A 10,371-nucleotide genomic window follows, 5' to 3' on the forward strand; every position below is an offset into this window, starting at 1 on the left:
TGATGATAAAAAGACTGGACATTATGTACTCCTCTGGACGACCCACTCAGGTGGGAGTTGTTCCCTAAGCTCCCTGCAGTTCCAGTTTTGTCTTAGAATGTAGGTTGGATAGTTTGTACTTGGATATAGAATACAGATTTCCCTCAATACGATTAGATCAGTAGATTCTGGATTCCGTGTGCTGGGCAGGAGAATTACTTTGCTGTGTGTAAGCATCAAATGTGAAAAACAACATAAAACTACTTTCTCCAAATGTTAACCTCACTATGAACAATGTAAAATTGATATGGTGGCATTAAAGAGTAACTGTTAGTCTTGCAGAATGCTATCTTCTTTGCAATATCCAACAAGTTACAGATTTCTAGATAAATAGTGGGTTCATGGAAACTATCATTTTGCGCTGAACTGTAAAAGGGGTTGAGAAAACAATTGGTTGTAGCAGTAAGCTTATCATAAGCATATTGACAAAATCTTGTATTTTTATGATTTGTTCAAAAACCTCTCTTATCAAATGTTTGACTCCAGGGTCTAAAATTCAACTGTTTAAAGTTATTTTTATTTCATTGGTTTAGTTAAGTCATATTTGAGCATTCTTAAGGAAAATGGAGACTGTGAAGCAACACAACTCAATTTGAGATTGTGCTTCCAGTAAATTGTATGTCAATCTGCTTTGAAATTGACCTATGATATTTTCCAATTTTACTGGTACATAAACATAATGAGTTTTGATCCCAGTACTTCAAGTTATTGCTGTCTAGATGCCAACTCTCTGCGTAGAAGTGAAGGAGCAGTCTAAAGTCTGATTCAGTACACATTTGTCATATTTGTATAATATTTCTTCTGCTACTTCCGGTTTTATTTTACATTTCAATATTTGATTTGCTGTAGCCCTCTGACTCATGTAGAATGACAAGTTTATCCCTGTTGGCATAATATCCCTAATTCCATCAGGTATAAACCAGTTAGAATCCAGCATTTAAACCACAGACTTAATCCATAACACTTCCATTGAACAGAAAGTGAAGTTGCAATGTGGAAAATGGTTGCATAACCATGAATTTTCTATGATCATTTTATTATTGCTGAAATTATAGCTCTAATGTTCATTATACTTTGGTTAAGTAAAGTTAAACACACTTTGGGGAGTCTGATTAGACCCAATATCAGGTGCCTTTGATTCCCAGCCCCATTTATGCAGGTAGCATAAAATCAATGTGCTGCCTTCCTGTCAACATGATTATAGTATAGAGCCCAGTGTACAGACTGTCGCCTGTTTAATATGGGAAGACCAGCATCCATATATAGCCTGCACACCTTATAGGCAGTCAGTTTCTCTGACAGGGAAGGTGCATTCAGACAAACGGCAGAAACGAGATCTGGAAGACGGTGGAGGAAGAGAACAGACCACCTTCACATTGAGAATACCCTCCATCGTGTTGTGTGGCACTATCACCATGCTAAATGAGACAGACTTCAAACAGGTCTAGCAACGCAAGTCTAGGCATCCATGAGGTGCTGTAGGCCATCAACAGCAGCAGAACTGTACTCCAACACAATCCGTAAACTCATGGCCCAGCATATTCCCCACTCAACCATTGCCATCAAGCCAGGGAATTAACCATGGTTAAATGGAAAGTACAAGATGGCATGCCAGGAACAGCATGAGGCATACATAGAAGTGAGGTGTCATCCTGGTAAAGATAACAAAAAGGAATAGTTGCAAGCCAAACAGCATAAGCAGCGAATGATGGACAGAGCTCTGCCATCTCACAACTAATTGATCAGATCTAAGCTCTGCAGTTCTGCCACATCCAGTCAAGAATAGTGGTGAACAATTAAACAATTCACTTGGGGAGGAGGTTCCACAAATATCCCCATCCTCAATGATGGAAGAGTCCAAAACATCAGTGCAAAATTTAAAGCCGAAACATTTGCAGCAATTTTCAGTCAGACGTGCTGAGTGGATGATTAATCTCAGCTTCCTCTAGTGGTCCCCAGTGATACAGATACCGGTCTTCAATTTGATTCACTCCATGTGATATCAAGAAACAGTTGGAGGCACTGGACAGTGCAAAAGCAATGGGCCCTGACAACATTCTGGCGATAGGGCTGAAGACTTGACCTCCAGAAATTGTGCTCCCCGAGCCCAGCTTTTCCAGTACAGTTACAACACTGGCATCTGCTGGGCTGACAAGTGGCAAGTAACATTCACATCACACAAATGCCGGACAATAACCATCGCCAATACGAAAGAATCCAATCATCGCCCCTTTCCAGTTAAGATGGCGGCACAGTAAGATGCTCCAGCTGGTGCTCCTCTGCTCGCCAGCTCCTTTTCCTCTTTCTTCCTTTTATTTCCCTCTTGCTGCAGTTTTTGTTCTACTCCGCCCTCAACTTTTAACTTCTTAAAGTACCTTACCTGACGAGAATGTAAAACGGAGTCCAAGACCAGCTGGGGTCAGGAGATGAGTCAGGGCCGGAGTGGGAGCAGAGCGATCGTGATCCGAGTCCCGGGAGCGGGTTACAGCCGGAGGGGGAGCAGAGCGATCGCGGGCCGACTCCCGGAAGCGAGTCACAGCCGGAGCAAGGAGTGGGGAGCAGAGAGAGCGCAGGCAAAGCTGAGTTGTGACGCAGCTGTTGCCAGACCAGGAGCAGAGCAAGCTCAGGCCAGCTGAGGGGGTCGAGCCCTGGAGGTGAGTCCTGGACAGAGGCCAGCGCATGGAGGCAGTGTGCCCTCATGTTCTGAGGCCTGGTAGGCAAGGACTCAGTGAAGAAAGAACTATAACGAGTACTTTAAAGACATTTTTTATTCTCGTTCTGGACTATTGAATCTCTGTATTCCCATGTTAGTCTTTTTTTTTTAATTATTTCAATTCTGTAACAACACAAAGTATCTGTACCTAGGTACCCTGCACCTAAGATGGAGACCAGAGGTGACATTTCAAACTTTTCACTGTAGTTATTCGAGTGCATGTGGCAATAAAGGCTATTCTATTCTATTCTATTGGCATTCAGTGGTGTTACTATCACTGAATTTCCAACTATCAACATCCTGGAGGTTATCATTGAGCAGAAACTCAACTGGACTCACCGCATAAATACAGTGGCTACAAGAGCAGATCAGAGGCTAGGAACACTGTGGCTAATAACTCACCTCCTAAATCTCCAAGGCCTGTCCACCTTCTACAATGTACTAGTGAGGAGCATGATGGAATACTCCCCACTTGCTCAGATAAGTGCCGCTCTAACAACACTCAAGAAGCTTGATACCGTCCAGGACAAAGCAGCCCGCTTGATTGGCACCACATCCACAAGTATCCATTCCATCCACCACCGATGCTCAGTAGCAGCAGTGTGTACTATCTACAAGATACACTGAAGAAACTCACTAAAGATCCTCAGACTGCACTTTCCAAACCCATGACCACTTCTATTTAGAAGGACATGAGAACTCCACCACCTGCAAGTTCGCTTCCAAACCGTTTACCATCCTGACTTGGAAATACATTGAAATTCCTTCACTGGTCCACCTTCAATCGCTGGGTCAAAATTCTGGGAGTCCCTCCCTAATGGCATTGTGGGTCAATCAACAGCACATGGACTGCAACGGTTCAAGAAGGCAGCTCACCACCACCTTCTCAAGGGCAATTAGGGGATGGGTAATAAATGCTGGCCAGCCAGCGACACCCACATCCCACAAGTCAATTTTAAAAAAGACCTTAGTCAGAAACATGCGAAGGAACAGAGAAACAATGTTTCCAATAGGGAGTAGGAGGCCAGAGGGTAATGGGTCAATGTTCCTCAAGGCACACTCTGAAATGGGAATGGGAGCAGCTAGACAGAGACATCAAATCTATTGCAGTTGTATTCCTGAGGATCTGGTTGATCTGCTGGAAAGATTTCAACGACTGAGATTTTCCAACAATTTCTGGTTTTGTTTGTTGCTCTCTCATTCTGCTTGTCTCCAATAAGAGTGAAAACAGTGAAGTACCCTCTCCTTCTATACAAGGCCTAGGTCACATCCCTGACGTATTGAAGCATGATGAACTATGAAATGTTGACAATGGCACTTGTTCCTGGTCTAAATGACCCATTGGTGTAGAATGTAGCCCATGATTCTCTTCAGGTCTACTAGCAGTGCTTTCCCCAACCTACAGTGCAGCAGTGCAGGTCCAGTTGCAGGAGGTGGACCATCTCCTTAATGAAATGTTGGTGCCTCAGAAACTGCTTCTGGCTGAGGTTGGAGGAAGGAAACGTTCCCCGAAAAGACTCGTGGTGCACATAGAGTCTTCTATTGAGAGCCTTCCCCTTCGTCCCCTCTGTGCACAGCTTCCCCTCTCCACTGCTGGTGTTCCACCTCTGAACAATGCTGAGGTCCAAGACTGTTAGTAACTATAGCTCTTATCACAGAGAGAAGACTTTCTCCTGACTACAGACTTTCCAATTTCTCTGATTTCCCTGGCAGCGTCCAGCAGTCTCCCTTGTGAATCAGAAACATCTGTCAATGACATCAATGCAGCATCTCCACTCAATCTGTTTGAGAGAAAGCAAATCAAAAGTGCCTCAACTTGAACGTTGAATGGTTAGCCCTTTAAGTGATGCTCATGGAGATTCCAGTGCAGTTAAACATATGTTTAGCTGGGATTGATTAAGAAAAAAATGTTCATTGTATTTGAGAAGTCCCATATGCAAATCGTATGCAAAATAAGCTTTGGAATTGTTTGATATACAGTAAAGAAAACATCATCATAGTCCCAGAAGACCACAAGGCTGCTCTCTCATTAGAGAGAGGCAACTGGTGGTGAGTTTATTATGAGGGTGAGAGGTGAAGTTGAGAAACCAGGATGTTCATGGTAACCTCAGCCAATGTGGGAATTGAACCCATGCTATTGGCATCACACAGCATCACAAACTAGCTGTCCAGCCAAGTTTAATATCATGATCCACTTGGCATTAATAGTGCTACAGAGTTTAATTTCACAGCATATATACTTTGTGTTTCATCGGGTGGATGGTACTAATACAGAGAACCTGGTGGCCCAGAACAGACTTTTCCATTCACAAATATGTGAACTAAATTCAATAATACATAGCCAGGCTTATTTCTGACAGCCATTCCTTCTGTATATTGTCATTTTAACTACAAGACCTTGAAAAAAAACCTAAAAACAATGAGTGTCCTTGCATCTCTATGACTGCTATGTGAAATATATTGGAACTGTCTCAATCCAACTTCTAATTTAAAACTGACAATTTTCTTAGAAAAAGTATGAAGCCAACATGGGATTTGGAAATATGTCCTGATTCAGTGGAATATTCTTTACGAAAATAGGTTATAGTCAGAACCTTGCAAATCGCAGCTGTTTGTTGCTAGATGATAGGTAAAGCAAAGTTGCTATTGGCTATAGCTGTCTTCAATCACTCACCTCAAACATTCCAACACACAGGTTAATCCATACACACCAACAAAAAAGGAAATGTAGAACTAACAAGGTGAAGATTAGGATCTATGCTAAATAGAAGAGAATCAGTTATACACATGGAGTAAAATGTCTTGCTGCTGCTGAGTAGACCCTTGGTGAGACCGTACCTGGAGTATTGTGTTTTCTTTTGGACCCTTATCTAATAAGGGATATACGTGTCATTGAGAGAGTGCTACAGAGGTTTGCCAGTTAATCCTTGGGAAGGTGAAATTGTTTTATGAGGAAAGATTGAGAAAATTGGATCTGTGTTCCCTAGAGATCGAAAGAATTTGTGGCAACATTGAAATTTAGAATTCTTAAGGATGGGAGGCCAGCAGTATACTGCAAGAATTGGTGCTGGGTCCACTGCGTTTTGTCATTTATATAATGATTTGGATGTGAATATAGTAGGAATTGTTAGTAAGTTTATAGATGACACCAAAATTGATGGTGTAGAATGTTATCTCAGAGTACAACGGGATCTTGATCAGATGGGCTAATGGGCTAAGGAGTGGCAGATGGAGTTTAATTTAGATAAATGTGATGTGTTGCATTTTGGAAAGGCAAATCAGGGCAGGAATTATACACTTAATGGTAGGGTCCTGGGGAGTGTTGCCAAACAAAGAGACCTTGGAGTGCACGTTCATAATTTCTTGAAGATGGAGTCAGGGTAGACAGGGCAGTGAAGAAGGTGTTTTGTATGTTACCTTTATTGGCCAGTGCATTGAGCATAAGAGTTGGGATATCATGCTGCAGCTGTACAGGACATTGATTAGGCCACTTTTGGAATACTGCAATCAATTTTGGTCTCCCTGCTATCGGAAAGATTTTGTTAAGCTTGAAAGAGTACAGAACAGCTTTACAAGAATGTTGTCAGGGTTGGAGAGTTTGAGCTATATGGAGAGGGTGAATAGGCTTGGGTTATTTTCTCTGGAGCATCAGAGGCTGAGGTGACCTTATAGAGGTTTATACAATCATGAGAGGCTGGATAGGGTGAATAGCCAAGGTCCTTTCCCCAGGATGAGGGCTTAGGTTTAAGGTGAGAGGGGAAAGATATAAAAAGTACATAAGGGGGGAATGAGCTGCCAGAAGAACTGGTGGAGGTTGGTACAATTACAAGATTTAAAAGGAAAATACCTTTGGACACAATGATATTGCAAATGGCTTTATATAAGTGCAAATCCTTTATTAATCATTATTCAAAATTAAATGATACTGACGATGCTCTCTCAGTTGAGTTTTTAGTAGTTTATCTGTATTGTAACCGAATATTGTGTCAGATTGGTAATTTCAGAATTAAAGCATGATCTATACTACCCTTAAAGGAATGTCTGGATATTAGTTGCGGCGGCAATGAACTGGAATTTTATCCAGGTTGGAATGTAATATTCTGCATTGACGTTGACGTACTTGACTTTGGTGGCTAGGTAGTATACTATTCGCAGGTTCAGTGGTGTTTAACTACCACATAAATAAAGTAACGTGGAACGTGAAGAATTCAAAACTGAAATACATAGAGAAGGGTATGAAGGGATATTCAGCAGTGGCAGATAAATGGAATCCAGATTCATATGAACCATAATCTAATTAAATGGCAGAACAGGGTGTAGGGGCTGAATGACCTACTTCCATTTGTGTATTTGCAAAAGAGGTCTACCCCTTGGATTCACCTAAGTCTAACTACACAACTGGAATTGAACTTACATACTATGAAATTATAAATTGAAAAATTTTCTGGAATAGTTTACATATAAATGAGATAAATCGTTGGTTCTCTACAAAAGGTGATATGATGTGGAATTTATATATTTCAGAGAAACTAAACAGGTACGGTCAGAATAATTTGTTTAACTTCTGATATGCATTCTGGGAAATAGTTTAAGAAGTCTCCTTTCCCCATTTGAAGTGTGGTTGTTGTAACCAATCAGCACCTGGAGTTGACATCTCAATGCTGCTAATCACCCCGCGACAACATCTCTCTGTCACAGGTTGGCTTATAGAGAATGTCTCTATAAAATGTCAGTGTCTGACTTGGGTCTTCACACCTCTACTTGTATGTATCTAGCTACATGTTTTTGTCTTAATGCTTGCAGACTAGAGGGAGGTAACAGTCTAGTCAATGGAACCTCCACCATCTGAACAACCGTCACATAGTGCAGGGTCGATCCAGTAATCTCACAAGAGTGGCCAGGATAACTCAAGGCATTGGTAGCAATATAAATCCTTCACCAATCATATAGCTTCACTCAATTTCTTACATGTCAGATGATTTCTCTTTCAGTTCCCTAGCTTTCAGGGGAACCTATTTCTGCGCAGGATAACCTTTCCTCTGCTTAACAGATTGATATCTGTACATTGAATTAGGCAGCAAGAGATTTTCGGAAATTTATAAGCCTAATATTGTAAAAATATAGTTTAGCACAAACATCAGTTTCCACCTTTCCCTTCTGGACCCCTTCCCTGTAAAAGAAGCCAACCCCCTTGAACGGGGAAGCGCCCAACTTTTTTGATTTGTAAATAAGCCCATCGCAAAATTAATCACCCAATTAACAAACACAGTTCACCAAGGGCAGCGGTGGTAACACTTGACAAAGCTCAGATGGTAAGCTCTCTTGTAATCTGGATACTGAGACAATCACTTGTTATTGCTGCAGTTTTCCTTCCTTAAAAGCAATAACACTATTTCCCTAAATAATTTCTATTGTATTTGATTCTTGTGTTATTTATTTAATATGCAAATAGTTGTCAAAATCTGAAATTCTTTCTGTCAAAAATTGTTGCAGCTGGGTTGGTTGAAGAGTTCAAAACTGAAACAGATAGAGAAGGGTATGAAGGAATATGTTGCAGCGGCAGGTAAATGGAATCCAGATTCATATGAACCATAATCTAATTAAATGGCGGAACAGGGACAAGGGGCTGATTGGCTGTCTTCCATTTCTATGTCACCAGATTTTTAAAAAATAATCAGCAATTTATCATCAAGCTGTAAACTGGGAAAAAGGTGAAGTAATACTTCCTGATATTGAGTCACACTTTGTGTTTTGTATTATAGTTAATAGCATGGTCGTAATATGGAAGTGATGCAATTGCCTTGTTCATAAATTTACGTGCAAAGCAAACAGTAAAAACAATTCATTTTTCAGTCTATCTTGTAAGGAACCTGTTTTCTTTCCCACAAGAAACACTTATTGCTCATAATTCCAATAAAAATGTGCGCAATAAATTGGTCAATTTGAATTGTTTCATCATTGTTTTTGTATTCCTTTCCCTGTAAAATCACTGGGGGGAATTCAATCAAATTCAAGAATCCCTAGCAAGCTGGGCTGAATTTTCAGCAGATGTTCAGATTAGTTGTATTGGTCATTGCTGTAGTTATTCATGTCAGCTAACAGATGAAGACAAAAACTGAGGGAGATTAATAGTCTGTATGGTTCTCATGGAATAAATTCATTGTACCAAGGTGGGTAGCCACTTCCAGATAGCAAATGTGCACAATGATGTGATGGCAGGAGAAATTTATTTGGACAGAATAATACTTGAAAATCAAAAGTCCTTGGCGTTATAGTGAAAAATGGATGATAGTAAATCTGTGACTTATTTTGGATCTCTCCCAGGATTTTTATGTTCATTGAAAGCAAGTGAATTAGTCTGCAGACAAAGCCTTGTGTTTTACAACTTGCAGTGCCTTTGACACTAATACATAGCAATGGAATTTAGGTCACGAGTCAGAGCCCAACTATAGCAGCCAACAACTTTCAACATGTGCACCTGCATTTCCTCTGTAGACACTGGCAATGGGTGAGGATCCTCACTTTTAATGCTCACTAAGTAAATGATCCCTTCATAATATCATAACAGTGTGAAAACAGGCCATTCGGCCCATTAAGTCCACATTGACTCTCCAAAGGACATCTCACCCAGGCCCACCCCAACCCTATCTCTACATTTCCCACCCTAGGCACTACAAGCAATTTAGCATGGCCAATCCACCTAGCCTGCACATCTATGGACTGTGGGAGGAAACCGGAGCATCCAGAGGAAACCCACGCAGTCACGGGGAGAACGTGCAAACTCCACACAGACAGTCACCTGAGGCTGGTATCAAACCCAGGTCCCTGGCGCTGTGAGGTAGCAGTGCTAACACTGAGCCACTGTGCTGCTTACTTTGCATTAGTTGGTTATAACATGTCATAAATGTTACCTTTGTTGATCAAAAGTTACACCATGTGGCCCTGGCTGATTGCTAATTCTGCTGCTTTGGATATGCTGCTCAACAACTTCTTAAAGGCCAGGGATAGAAAAGTCAACCCACGACTGCCAAATTGGACATGGTTGCAAAGGCATTAAGGGACTTGTGGAATTGACTAGCTAACCAAGACTGTTAGCCACTTTGACAAACCTTTTCTGCAAGTCATTTGAATAACATTACAATTAACAACAGCCAATGTATAATCTGTATGTCCATTTAGGCATTTAGCTACATTGCAGCCTGCTGTTCATTCAGAGTTATTTAACACTATTTCTCTGATATTTCAATTATTTTCAAGACCCAAAATTCCAACTTTCCTGTGTTATTTGCCATGACTCCTTAACATTATAAGATAAATTAATCTTTCATACAGGAGAATAACCTGTGATTTCCAGTTGAAAAATTATAAGTCAATATAAAATAGCTTCAGCATGCCAGAGCCATTGAACAAAAATTGAATATTAAAGAGTTCATATAAAGTATGTAACAATGTTTATTGTGAAAATTCACAAAATATTCCAATGTAGATTACTCAGTTTGGAAAAGAAAACAATGAGAATCATAATAACAGAAACAAAGTTGCTGGAAAAGCTCAGCAGGTCTGGCAGCATCTGTGAAGGAGAAAACAGAGTTAACATTTCGGGTCCGGTGACACTTCCT

The sequence above is a fragment of the Rhincodon typus genome, chromosome 15, assembly GCF_021869965.1.
Source record: "Rhincodon typus isolate 14 chromosome 15, sRhiTyp1.1, whole genome shotgun sequence".
NCBI classification, from domain to species: Eukaryota; Metazoa; Chordata; class Chondrichthyes; order Orectolobiformes; family Rhincodontidae; genus Rhincodon; species Rhincodon typus.